The 13,349-nt window shown below is 44.4% G+C and overlaps 1 pseudogene; it reads right to left on the reverse strand.

The window, feature by feature from the left end:
• Positions 1-484: 484 nt before the first annotated feature.
• On the reverse strand, positions 485-5,135 carry LOC110135771 (uncharacterized; annotated as a pseudogene).
• Positions 5,136-13,349: the final 8,214 nt, after the last annotated feature.

The following is a 13,349-nucleotide window of genomic DNA, read 5'->3' on the forward strand; positions in this document are numbered from 1 at the left end:
CTCGCAACACCTACCGTCTTACTTGGGTTTCTCTTACCTTGGACGTGGGGTATCTCTTCACTGCTGCTCCAAGCGCAGCCGCTGCTCCTTACCTTGGACGAGGGGTATCTTCTCACGGCCGCCCCTCCTGACCTTGAACATGGAGTAGCTCCTCTCGGCCCTCCTGCGCCCGCGCAGCAGCCGCTCCTTGGTGGTGGGGTAGCTCCTCTCGGGCGGGGCCCCTGACCTCGGGCATGGGGAAGCTCCTCACCGCCACGCTTCTGCGTGGTCCGTCGCAGCTGGCGCGGTTAGATCATTGGAAAAGACCCTGATGCTGAGAAAGATTGAAGGCAGGAGGCGAAGGGGACAACAGAGGATGAGATGGTTGGATGGCATCACTGGCCTGATGGACATAAGTTTGAGCAAGCTCTGGGATTTGGTGATGGACAGGGACGCCTGGCAGGCTGCAATGCATGGGGTCGCAGAGTCGGACATGACTGAACAACTGAACTGAACTGAACTAATAATTAGATGTTACCGAAATAGGATAAAGTGATAATAAATGTGAGTAACTAACTGGTGGCTGGGTCCACAGGTACTATGTGAGTATAGAAGGTTATGAAAGCTGTCTTTGGGGAGATGGTATTTGAGGTGAGACCTGGATATCAAGACATCAGCCCTGTGAAGGTGGGGAAAGGAGTGCTTTCATTGTTCCCTGCCAAGTCTACAACAGAAATAAATTGACACAGGGACTCCCCTGGTGATCCAGTGGCTAAGACTCCATATTTCCAAAGCAGGGTCGAGGGTTTGATGCCTGGTTGGGGAACTGAGATCCCACAGGCTGCATGGCACAGTTAAAAAAAAAAAGAGAGAGAGAGAGAGAAATAAATAAATTGACACATACATTGACTGCTTTTTAAATTAAATTACCCTGTCATATAGCATATGGATACTTCACCTTGGTATTAATTTTAATGTAAAAAGTTGTATTTAAAAGGAGGGTCATCGATACACTGAAATATTCTTATAAATAATGTAAGCTCTATCTTTTGACATAAAATGGCATTTATGAAATATTGTTGGGTTAAGAGAATAAATTATAAAATACAGATCATATTATCTAATCTAATTTAAATAGTGATTTTAATTTTCCTCAGTTTAATAATCTGTGTATTTTAGAATGTGCATTAATTTTGTTAAAAAATAGTTAAAGAGAAACAGTTATAATAATAAATAAAAATTTTCCAGAGAGGGCAATACTTAATCTTGAGGATGGAATTGTTATTGGTAAAATGTCATGTATCACAGTGAGAAATAAATTTAGATATTAATTAAACTGTGTGTTTTGTCTCTACCAGGCACAGTGCTATGTGGTTTACATGGATGACTTCATCTAACTCTTATGAAAATCCCATTCCTTGTATTTTTGCATCACTATTATCCTCATTTTATATATGAGGATATCATATGTATGAATATGAGATTGTATAACTTGTTCAAGGTTACACCTTGTGATGAAGCAGTGGAGCCAAGTTTTAAATTCAGGTCTGCCTGAGGACAGAGATCAAGTTCCTAACCACAGCGTTTTTACTGCTGCTTAGGAGAAAATTTTGCCATCCTACAGGAGGGTGCTCATAGTCCAAAGCTTATCTGTGGGTGAATTTGCCTGCTTCCTAGGAAAATGGGATCAGGAAACAGGAAGGTAAGCCGGCATTTTTGATCCATTCAATCAAACAGGTGCACATGTGGATCCTGGTGACCAAGAGAATCAGCATGCATAGAAACTGGGTGAGATCCACTGGACCTTGGACTGCACTAGCAGCGTGATGGGAATTGCTCCTTCATCAAGCCAGGATGCAGGAAGAGTGCTTAGTGAAAAGGCAAACCACAAAGCTAACCTCTCAGGCGATTGACAGGGATTACTATTTTTCTTGGTCTTGGCTTTGGCTGGAGGATTATAAATAGTTTCCTCTGAATATTCATGGCCACTGAGTAGTCAACCCCTGGGGTTTCACACAGACAATTTATGGCCATGAAGATGGACACTGACGATTACAAAAGAAGACATCCAGTCTATTGCATCCCAGTTGACTGACAGAGCCAAAAGTATATATTTTCTGGAAAGCCTACATTTACTCCAAGATTTAGGGGATTCTGAATGATAAATTTATAATATCAAATTACATAATACATAAGAAATAAGCCACTCTGAGTGAGAGGCATCAGAAACCACCAGAAAATTGAGGTTGGCATGAACAGATAAAAATTCCAAATAGATAAAAATTTTCTTCAGCGCTCAGTTGTGTCCAACTCTTTGTGACCCCGTGGACTATAGCCAGCCAGACTCCTCTGTCCATGAGAGTTCCCAGGCAAGAATACTGAAGTAGGTTGCCATTTCCTATTCCAGAGGATCTTCCTAACCCAGGCATTGAACCTGCCTCTCTTGTGTCTCCTGGATTGGCAGGCGGATTCTTTACCACTGTGCCACCTATCCTTAGAGAAATAAAATACATGTGGAGCAAGGTTCTTTAAAAATGACTGCTCATCAGGTTTCCCTTGTGGTCCATTGAATCTGGCTGTCAATACAGAGGACATGGGTTCAGTCCTTGGTCTGGGACGATCCCATGTGCAGGGGGGCAGTTAAGCCCATGCTCCACAACGTGCTCTAGGGCTCATGGGCCGAAACTGCTGAGCCCGCATGCTGCCACTACTGAAGCCTGTGTGCCTTAGAGCCCGGGCTTCATATCAAGAGAAGCCGCCGCAAGGAGAGGCTCTCGCGCTGCAACTAGAGAAAGCCCACGTGCAGCAATGAAGACCCAGTGCAGCCAAAAATAAGTGATTTTAAAAAATGACGGCTCACATATGTGAAAAACCCAAGTAGATTTCCTAGAAATGAAAATAGAGTTTTCAAAAGTCGATTGGAAGGTGAAATGGGTTATTGGAGTTAAGGTGTGAATCAATAAATGGGACAGAGAGTCTAAAGGAATGACCCCCTAACACAGCAGAGAGAAGCAAAATGGGGAGAGATGTGAATGAGTGGCTCGAGTCTAGATGACACTGAAAGAAAGCTGAACACAGGCTAGGTCTGTGCTTCAGGACTGAAGTTTTGGACCTTGCGAAGATTTTCCTTCCCCACCACCCTTCAGAGCCACACTGGTGTTAAAATGTAGTGATGATTCCAGAATAAAGTGCAAGCCTACCCAGAAAACAGGCTCATGGCTTTTCAACTAGGGAACAGGGAAATTCCTGCAAAACTGTAGCCTGAGGGTAAGGTGTGGGTGCAACAGGTGTACGCATCGTGAAACTGGGACTTGCTCTTGAAATTGAGTTGTGCCTCTTTCCAGCTGTGCTAGAATTTGGTCTTGATTATACATTTTCCATTTCATAACAGAATACTCCGCGTGTCTTCAACTTTACAGTTTTGCAGGTCTGCCGACATCCAGTTCTGAATGCCATGATAGGCGTTTAGTAAAGAGCCAAGAGCAGCTTTTCAAAAGGTGAAAAGTCATTAGCAGGTGGAAAGGAGTATAGCATGCCACAGAGCTCTTTGTATCTGCCTCGTGATGCTCACGGGAATGTCAGGAGCTCTGCAGAGCATTGCTATCTGCCACAGGCACTTCAAGGACGACTGAGCCTGCTTGGTTTACGGCCCTGGTGGCTGAGAAGCTTCCATCACAGCCTCGTTCTGCTACCGAGCTCTGCCTTGCACTGGCCCAGCCTTGTGGATTGTATAGTAAATGGACCAGAATAGCATACCCAAGAGTAGTATATGTTAACTCCAAAATCCAGAGAGTCCCACAAAGCATTGTGCCACTTTCTCCATGTCTGGAAAGAGCTTGCCTCTCACTTTGGAAGACATTCCAGCATATCTCACACCTCTGGACTACTCAGAAACTCACCAAGGGGCAAATCCCTGAATTTTTGCAGATTTACATTGGTCTGCATCCATATGTCATACCAAGGCATCTAGAGGGCTTTATAATTCCCATCCACCAAGAACAATCAGCATAATGTCATCAGTGTAATGGACCAATATGATATAAATATGACTAAGTGCATTCTGAACTATATTAATAGAGAACAGGATAAATATAGCTCAGAGATAAAAATACTTAAAGGGTATTTCTGACTCTGCCACTTGAAGGCAAACTGTATCTGATTGTCTTTACTATTTCTAAACACTCCTCTGGGAGAAATTTTATCCTCCGTCTCCAGTAGTCACCCTTCCTGTCTGTGGATGAAGTCCTCCAGCTGATGCCCTAGTTCTCTCCTCATCCACAGCCGACTCATTCACACCCACCCCTGCCCACCGCACACAGGCAGCTGCCTCTGTGGTTTCCCCCCTCCAGCCTGCCTCCCAGGGTTCTCAGGCTCACCTGGACGGGAGCTGGGTGGGAGGGAGAGGGGTTCTTGCTGAGACCCTTGATCTGTGCCCAGCACTGTGTCTCCAGCGCTGCAGAAATATGAGCTGCTATCTTTGGAGCTCGCGTTGCTCACAGTCAGAGTTGAGAACACCAGGGTCGGGCGACTAATGGGAAACTTGTCCTCAGCAAATCCACTCTCATAAGTAGCCTTGGAACCCTGATTGGCAGTGGCCATCAGCACCAAGCTCTGTCCTGGAAGCTGACGGTACCAGTACATGAAGTTGAGCTGGCTATCGACCTGACACTCGATCTTCACGGATGTCCCGCGTTGACAGATGGCCCTGCTTGGCTTTTGAGAGAGGACAGCACCAAACGCAGAACCTAGATCCAGAGAGACAGAAACACCCGTGAGAGCTGACAAGCTTGTCCCCAGGCAGGAGGGTCTCTTACTGTTCGCTTCGGTATCACCTTGGCTCCCAAACAGCCCTGGAGCACTGCCTCCACCCTGGTTTTGTTCTTCCAGCTGTTACTGCTTTAGGATTCCCTAGCTCGAACATCTCTGCCATCCACTGACCGGAGGCCTCAGGCCCTCTACTCCTCAGCATGCATATTCACCCCAAATTTCCCCGGGATAAGGCCATACCCAGTCCCAGAAGGAGTAGCAGAAGAGTCAGCATCTTTAGGTGACAGCCTTGCCTCTCCGCAGAGAAAAGGCACTAACACGTCAAGTTCAAGTTCTTCCTTCACCACCAGGTAGCTCTTCTCTACTGACTCTGTTCCTCGCCTGCTGCAGAAGCCTTGTTTCTGCAGAAAATGGAGACAGTTCGTCTGCCCCCTAGTGGAGCTGTGTGGCTCTTCACTTGGGCTGGATCTTGATTCACTAGGCTCCCAGCCTGCAACTGTGGTCTCATCACCATCCTCTGCCATTCCCCATCCATCATTGTGGAGCACCACTCATGTTCTACTCCTTGGTATAAAGCAAGAATGGGATGCAGTATTGACCTCAGATAACTAAAAGTAAGATTTTAGAATACTAGGGTAACATAACTCAGAATTGCACCCGTTGGCTGAGTATTTTGGTTATTCCAAACTGAACTTATTTTTCTTTCCCTGATACCTACTCTGGTAAACTGACTCCTATTCCTGAATTCATTCCTCTTAATAAATGGTACCCTCCACTTGTCTTGTTGTCTAGGCTCAGAAGTTCATCTTCATTCTCTTTTCTTCTCACCCCTCCCTCATTTATTAATTCACAACTTAAATGCACTGTCTCTCTATCATCTCTCACATGTCCTCCTCATTTTGGTCATCTTAGTTATAACTGTTTGGTTCCTCTCTACTTAATGGCTATTTGTGGGAGACCTGGGTTCAATCCCTGGGTTGGGAAGATCCCCTAGAGAAGGGAAAGGCTACCCACTCCAGTATTCTGGCCAGGAGAATTCCATGGATACAGTCCATGGGGTCACAAAGAGTTGGACACGACTAAGCGACTTTAACTTTCACTTTTCTACTATTATAATGCAGCCTGTTATGGACTATAAGATAGATCTCTGTCTATAAAATTTGGCCACAGTGCTATGGTCCATTTTTATCATCTAATCATTTCCTCTATCATGCAACTTCCTGAAACAGCTTAACACTTGTGTAAAAGCTAAGTCAGTCTTTTTGAACACGTACTCTGTTTTACACATGTGTCATTTCAGACTATCTATAAATTAGGCTACTTAGGCAACTATGATCCCATATTTTACAGATTAGGAAAGTTTATAGATTTAGTTCAGTTCAGTTCAGTCACTTAGTTCTGACTTACTCCTTGCAACTCCATGGACTGCAGCATTCCAGGCTTCCCTGTCCTTCACCATCTCCCGGAGCTTGCTCAAACTCATGTCCATTGAATCAGTGATGCCATCCAAGCATCTCATCCCAAAGATTTTTATGTAACCTAATCAAGTTCACATAATTTGTGAGCAAGCAGCAGAAGCAGGACACAGATCCATGTGTACGTGATACTAAAGCTCAAAAGTTAACATTGGTACCGTGAAAGGTTGCCTCATGTTCATAGATACTCATGCCTTAGTAGAGTAGAAGCTGGTGGATGGCTGACAACTATAGGCCTAATACCCTAAAGGGAATGAGGGATCTCTAGAAAGAGATTCCTACAAAACTAGCTTATTTCTTTGATTCTGAGATGCCATCTATTGTAAGATGTACTTTAAAATAACTTTTATTGTTTTGGGGTGGTGGCTAAATCTACTATATTAGTCATAAACATTGATTATGGGATTTGCCAATAGTTTAGAAAAGTAAAACCGTGAAAAACAATTTACATTAAAAAGGAGGAAATGTGGTGTGTTAGGGATAACAGTATTCTGGTAACCCTTTCCTATGTGGTGTGTGTGTTGCTTCTACATCTATGGCAGATGTTAGAAACAGTAGTTCCAAATAAACCCCATTAAGTAGCATCCTGGTAAAAAGTACGTGAAGTGAAAGTTGCTCGGTCGTGTTCGACTCTTTGTGACCCCATGGACTATAGATTCCATGGGATTCTCCAGGTCAGAATAGAGGAGTGGGTAGCCTTTCCCTTCTCCAGGGGATCTTCCCAACCCAGGCATCGAACCCAGGTCTCTCACATTGCAGGCAGATTCTTTACAGTCTGAGCCACCAGGGAAACCCACGAATACTGGAATGGGTAGCCGATCCCTTCTCTGGGAATTGAACTGAGTCTCCTGCATTGCAGGTGGATTCTTTACCAGCTGAGCTACAGGTAAAATGTATAGAATAATCCAATTTTTTCTTGACATGAAACATTAAATACATTAAAATCTCTTGGTCAAATAAATCAAACTTTCTTCCAAAATAACCCAGTCTTTTTCTGTTTTAGCAATCCTAAATTCTTCAGACAATTGCTTAATGATTTACTGTGAAGGCATAAGCAAGAGTCTAAAGTGGAAGAAAGCCCTGACTCCCTGTTCCATTTCCCAGATGTAATGAGGTGCTGCTCAAGGGTCAGGTGGATCAGCACAGGAGTCGGGGTCTTCCCACCATTGAGAGAGCTCCAGACAAAACATTCTTTGGACCCTGAGTTGGGGAGGAGGTTGTGAGAGGGAGCTAGGATCTAGAAGCACCTGGCGCTGAATTAGAGGAGAAAGTGTCCCTGGATTTCCCCTCCTTCTCCTAGGAGGAGGCCTCAGCAGAGGGACTGAGAAAACCCTCCACCCAAAGCCCAAGGCCTCAGCTAAAGAAACCTAGGAATGCAGTTCCAGGGCCAGGGATGCAAAGACTATGAAAAATATATATTAAAAAAATGTATTTATTATTTATTTGGCTGCTCCAAGTCTTAGTTGAAATCCATGGGATCTTCAGTCTTGGTTGCAGCGTTCGAATTCTTATATGCAGCATGATCTATTTCCCTGACCAGGGATCGAACTCCAGCTCCCTGCCTTGGGAGTGTGGAGTCTTAGCCATTGAAACAGCAGGGAAGTCCTGAAAAACAATTAAAAATTTTAATTGTTCTCTATTGGCGTATAGTTGCTTGACAATGTAGTGTTAGATTCTACTGTACAGCAAAATGAATCGGCTCTAAGTGTCCATGTCCCTCCCTTTGGATTTCCTTCCCACTCAGGTGACCACAGTGCATTAAGTGTTGTTCCCTGTGCTATACACAACAGGTCCTCGTTGGTTATCTCCTTTGTACAGAGCATCAATAGTGCGCAGGTGTCATTCCCAATGGCCAGCCCAGGGGTCTGAGTCCTTGACTGCAGCTGCCAGAGACTGCAAGGCCATGGCCCCCCGAAGCCACCGTCTTCAGAACTCACTCATTTCTCAGGCAGAACTAAAGAGAGGTCTGGAAATCTTGCATTGGATGCTAAAACTTTCTGGCCTGGCAGTCACACGTCACTTGTACTTTCTGCTCACTCTCGGCATCTAGTCTCATGCCCTGCCCCACCCCCACCTCCAGAAGCCAGGAAGTACAATCCCATCATGTGTCAGGAAGGGGGGAAGCCAGAAACATGTGGGGCACAGCTCTCATGAGTGTGGTGTGCGAGTGTGTGTGTTAGATGCTCAGTTACCGACTCTTTGCTACCCCACGGACTGTAGCCCGCCAGGCTCCTCTGATCATGGGGTTTTCCAGGCAAGAACACTGCAGTGGGTAGCCATTCCCTTCTCCAGGGGATCTTCCCGACCCAGGGATGGAACCTGGGTCTCCTGCACTGCAGGCAGATTCTTTACTCTCTGAGCCCCCAGGGAAGCCCTTGTGATTTATCTCAAGCCACACAATACAAATCTCCTCCATCTCCTTACTACGAGAATGCTAAGTTTGATTAGTTATCTATCTCTCTCCCATGCTGCCGTTAAGTTAGGCAATTCTGACCTTGTTTCCTGTTCCATGAATAGACCTGGATGCATTTCAGTAAATCAAAACCATCATAACCTGATTGTAATTTGTTCAGGAAGGAACATGAGACATAATTCAGGTTGATGAGATGCTATGAGAGGTTTCGGGGCCTTTGGGAAAAACTTTTCTCATTCTTCTAGGTCAGCTTCTAGGAATAACTCTCTTCTTCCTGGATGTGAGGGAGAAAGTGAGGGAGCCCTACTGCGATCTCAGATATAACTGAATTCTTACTACCTCCTGCATCCTAGCTTATTCCTTCTCTCAGAACTTTTCAGTCATTACTGACCATTCAGAGAATGTGGAGAAAGATTTCTTTTTCTCAGTTTTCCTTTATAGGCTGAATGAACAGAATTTGGATTCCCCAAACATTCTCTGGAATCAGCACATGGTTGATCCAGTTTATCTCAAGGAAGGGATGACAATGCGTGACTGTCCTCAGTGGAAAGTAAAGATACTCAGGACTTCCCTGGTGGTCCGCTGATTAAGAATTCTCCTGCCAATGCAGGGGACACAGTTTGGATCTCTGGTCTGGGAAGATCCCTCATGTCTCAGGGCAACTAAGTCCGTGTGCCACAACTACTGAGCCGTGTTCTAGGCCCCGTGCATGACGCTACTGAAGCCCATGTGCTTAGAGCCCGAGGTCTGAAACAAGAGAAGCCACCTCTAGGAGAAGCCTGTACATGGCAACCGAGCGTAGCCTTGGCTTACTGCAACTAGAAAAAGCCTGCACAGCAGTGAAGACCCAGGACAGCCAAAAATAAATGGAAAAAAAAAAACCAGAATAAATAAACAAATAAAAATTTAAAAATATTTTTAAAAAGTGCAAAGATACTGAGCAGGGTAGCAAATGTATAGTAAAAGGAAGAGGATAGGAAAGGAATGGGAAAAAAGTATTTAACCAATGCTTGGGCATAAACAGCTATACTCCAATATTTTTTAAAAATGTTAAACTATAATTTTTAAACATTTTATTTATTTTTGGCTGTGCTGGGTCTTCATTTCTGTGTGCAGCATTCTTGCCTGGTAAATTCCATGGATGGAAAAGCCTGGCAGGCTACAGTCCCGGGGATCTCAAAGAGTCAGATATGAATGAGCTCAAGCACAACAACAACAAATTTCTAATTTGCCTTTGTAAAAATTCTAAACAGATGTTTAAAAAATTATATCACCACTTTTTATAACCTTAGACTCTTACAGTTTAAATAGAATTTTGAAGATTAATACATTAATCAAAAAAAAAAAAAAAAAGAAAATGGTAGGGGAGAAGTTCCCTAGTGTGGATCTGAAAGAGGTGTCCTCCGGGTGTGGGTCGAGTTTCACGACTTTAGGCTGGGAACAACACAGATGATTGGGCAGGACCGCTCCGGAATGACCCCTGACTTGGAAAAGGGAGGTGAGGGGGGCTTAAAAATTAGCCTGTGCTCCCCTGGCTGAGAAGTGTGGCTGTAGGCTTGGTCCCTCCCTGCTGTCTGCCTTTCTTCTAATGGACACACACATGCCGTAGAAGCAGCAGAACTCGGGTCCTGACTCAGGGTCCCCCCCACCCCGCTTCCTGCAGGGTCCTCGCTTTTTGTGCAGAGAGGATGTGGCCGTGCTGCGCTGTGGATTCACTGCTGACGCAGAGGTACACAGACGTCTGGTTGGTGGCGGCAGACTCCAGGGTCAGAGGGAAGCTCTCCTTCTTCTTTCTGGAGACACTGTACCCATGGGGCACATCGCCTTTCTCAACCATGCCAACATTGATTGAGAAATGGAGCAGCCGCAGCCCCAGAGCTGGGTCTTGTCGGTACCAGAACATTCTCTTATATCTATGTTCTGTATACATTCTATCACAACCTTCTCTCCCCTCCTTTTGGCCAGATATCTTGGAGTTTGGGTTACTTGTGCATCCATGAGGCCTGTGAAGGAGGATGGAGGAGGTGAAAAAAGAGGCCAGCAGGAAGCTTCCCTGGTGGCTCAGTGGTAAAGAGTCTGCCTGCAGTGCAGGAGACCAGGGTTCGATCCCTGGATCGGGGAAGATCCCCTGGAGAAGGAAATGGCAACCCACTCCAGTATTCTTGCCTGGAAAATTCCATGAACAGAGGAAGCTGGCAGGCTACAGTCCTTGGGGTCACAAAGAGTCAGACATGACCAAGCACACAGGCACACACAGGAAGCTTGATGAGAGAAAAATTTTGTATCCAGGGTCTAGAAGCAATGGGACAGGGGTTTGCCACCAATTTTCTGGACTCACCTACTCCCAGGAAGCAAAAGGCACAGAAGAACCTGATTCTCATGGCAGGTTCAAGGCAAGAGGGTCCTCTCCCAGACCCAGGCTACAGGTGGATGGGCTATGAAGTCACGGTCCCGCCCAAGCTCATGGTCCCTCAGCCACTCAAGATTCTAGAGAGTCAGGAGGTGCTAAAGTGAAAGCCAACCCTTTCCCTTGTGAGTGTATATGTGTGTGTGTAGAAAAAAAGTTAACGTTGTCTGATCTGTGGAAGGAGCTGCTTACACAGTTGGTATTCGGCTCGATCCCAGTTGGCCTGGGAACTTGAATTTCTGGAGTGTTCTCACCATTTGATAACTGGTGACTGTGATTCATTTTACCTGGAGTGCTTGCACAAACAACGCAGCTTATGCTGAGCACGGTGGGATTTCTCTGAGTCTGGAATTCAGTATGCGCTAGATAGCAAGGGCCTGTGTGCTGAGCTCTCTCAGTTTGCTAGGGCTCCCTTAGTAAAGTTCTGTAGAAGGGGCGACTTAACAGAAATTTATTTTCTCACTGTACTGGAAGCAGGAAATTCAAGATCAAAGTGTTGGTGGGTTGGTTTCTTCTGAGGCCTCTCCCCTTGGAGGGTTGGTGGCCGTCTTCTCCCCTGTCCTCACATTGTCTTGCTTCTTTGTTTCCATGTCCTCATTTTCTCCTCTTGTAAGGACACTAGCCATACTGGCGACAGGCCTATCCCAGGGACCTCATTTAACATGGATTATTGCTTTAAAGACCTCCTCTCCAAATAGAGTCACGTTCTGAGGTACTGAGGGTCAGGACTTCATCAAATTATTTTTTTAAAATTAATTAATTTATTTATTTTTGGCTGTGCTGGGTCTTCATTGCGGCTTGTGTACTTTCTCTAGCTGTAGTGAGCAAGGGCTACTTTTTGGTTGCGGTGTGTGGGTTTCTCATTGTGGTGACTTCTGTTGTTGTGGAGCGTGGGCTCCAGGGCACGCGGACTTCAGTAATTGTGGCATGTGAGTTCAGAAGTTGCCGATCACGGGCTCTAGAGCCCAGGCTCAATCTTTGTGGTGCATGGGCTTAGTTTCTCCATAGCATGTGGTATCTTCCCAGGCCAGGGATCGAACCCATGTTTCCTGCATTGACAGGCGGATTCCTAACCACTGGACCACCAGGGAGACCCCAGCATTTGAATTTCGAGAGGACACAATTCAGTCTACAATTCCAGCTGCCTGAAAGATCTGAGATGCTGAGTCTCTAACAGGCATCTCTGGGCAGAAACACTGCATAGCAGTTGTTGGATCTTCCTTGCTGGGGTGAAAGTGAGCACCATCCTGGGATGGGGAGGGCATTTGGATGTCTCACACAGATTCCTCCTAATCTGACATGTCTAGATGAAAGGTATTAGACTAAGATTAAAATTCTGCCATGGCATATAGAGTAATAAATGTTTTCCTTTATTTAAAAAAAACAAAAACAAAAAAAGTCCTTACAAAAAAATATTTCATTGGTCTAAGTTATAAACAATTTCCATGTTCATATACATTTTTTATAAACACACACACATATATGTGTTTGTGTGTGTGCATTTAGGCACGTGTGTGTATGTGTGCACACATATAATTTATCTCTTAGTAAGCACTGTTTCTCCACAGAAGTTGATTTGGAGAATTGCTAGTCACACAACTTCCCCTGTCACACTCAGGCTCACTTACAAGTAGAGTTTCAAGAGTTAAGTTCCTTGAAGTTTGGGATCATTCATGCTCCCTTCAAGCACAGTTTCTGCCCCAGCCCCTCCAGTTCTAACTTAAGCATCAGATTTAAAAAAGCCTCATGTTTGTCAAGATGAAGAAACAGAATTTGAGTCACTTCAGTCATACTCTATGAGCAATTTCAGATTATTTATGTTTACAATTTTAAACAGTGAAACAGTATTTACTGTGAAGTATAAGATTTCTGTTTGACAAATACAATTTTTGGTTCATACTTGAGATATTTTATTGAATCTGAGTAAGATTTTAAATGCTTTAATATTATATGCATTAATATTAATGAAAACATGGATATGCATTCATTATACATATACATTCATTAATACATATTCATATGTATTAATATTAATGAAAGGCATTAATATAGTCTTATTTTACAATTGCTGATTTATTAATAAATCTAAAGACCAAATCAAGAATATGTTGATTATTAGTGATTATTACACGACAGTTAAAGAGAAAACATTGTTATCTAGGGGAGCAGGGAGGAGTCTGCTAACATATTATTTCTCTGGCAGACAAATAGACTAGCCATACTATGGCAGAAGGCAAAGGGTTCTGGGTCTTTTTATTATTTGTTGTGAAGGAGAGAAATTCCAAACCAAGAGCTACTCAGGAAAAGA

The sequence above is a fragment of the Odocoileus virginianus genome, chromosome 1 (genome assembly GCF_023699985.2).
Source record: "Odocoileus virginianus isolate 20LAN1187 ecotype Illinois chromosome 1, Ovbor_1.2, whole genome shotgun sequence".
Lineage (NCBI taxonomy): Eukaryota > Metazoa > Chordata > Mammalia > Artiodactyla > Cervidae > Odocoileus > Odocoileus virginianus.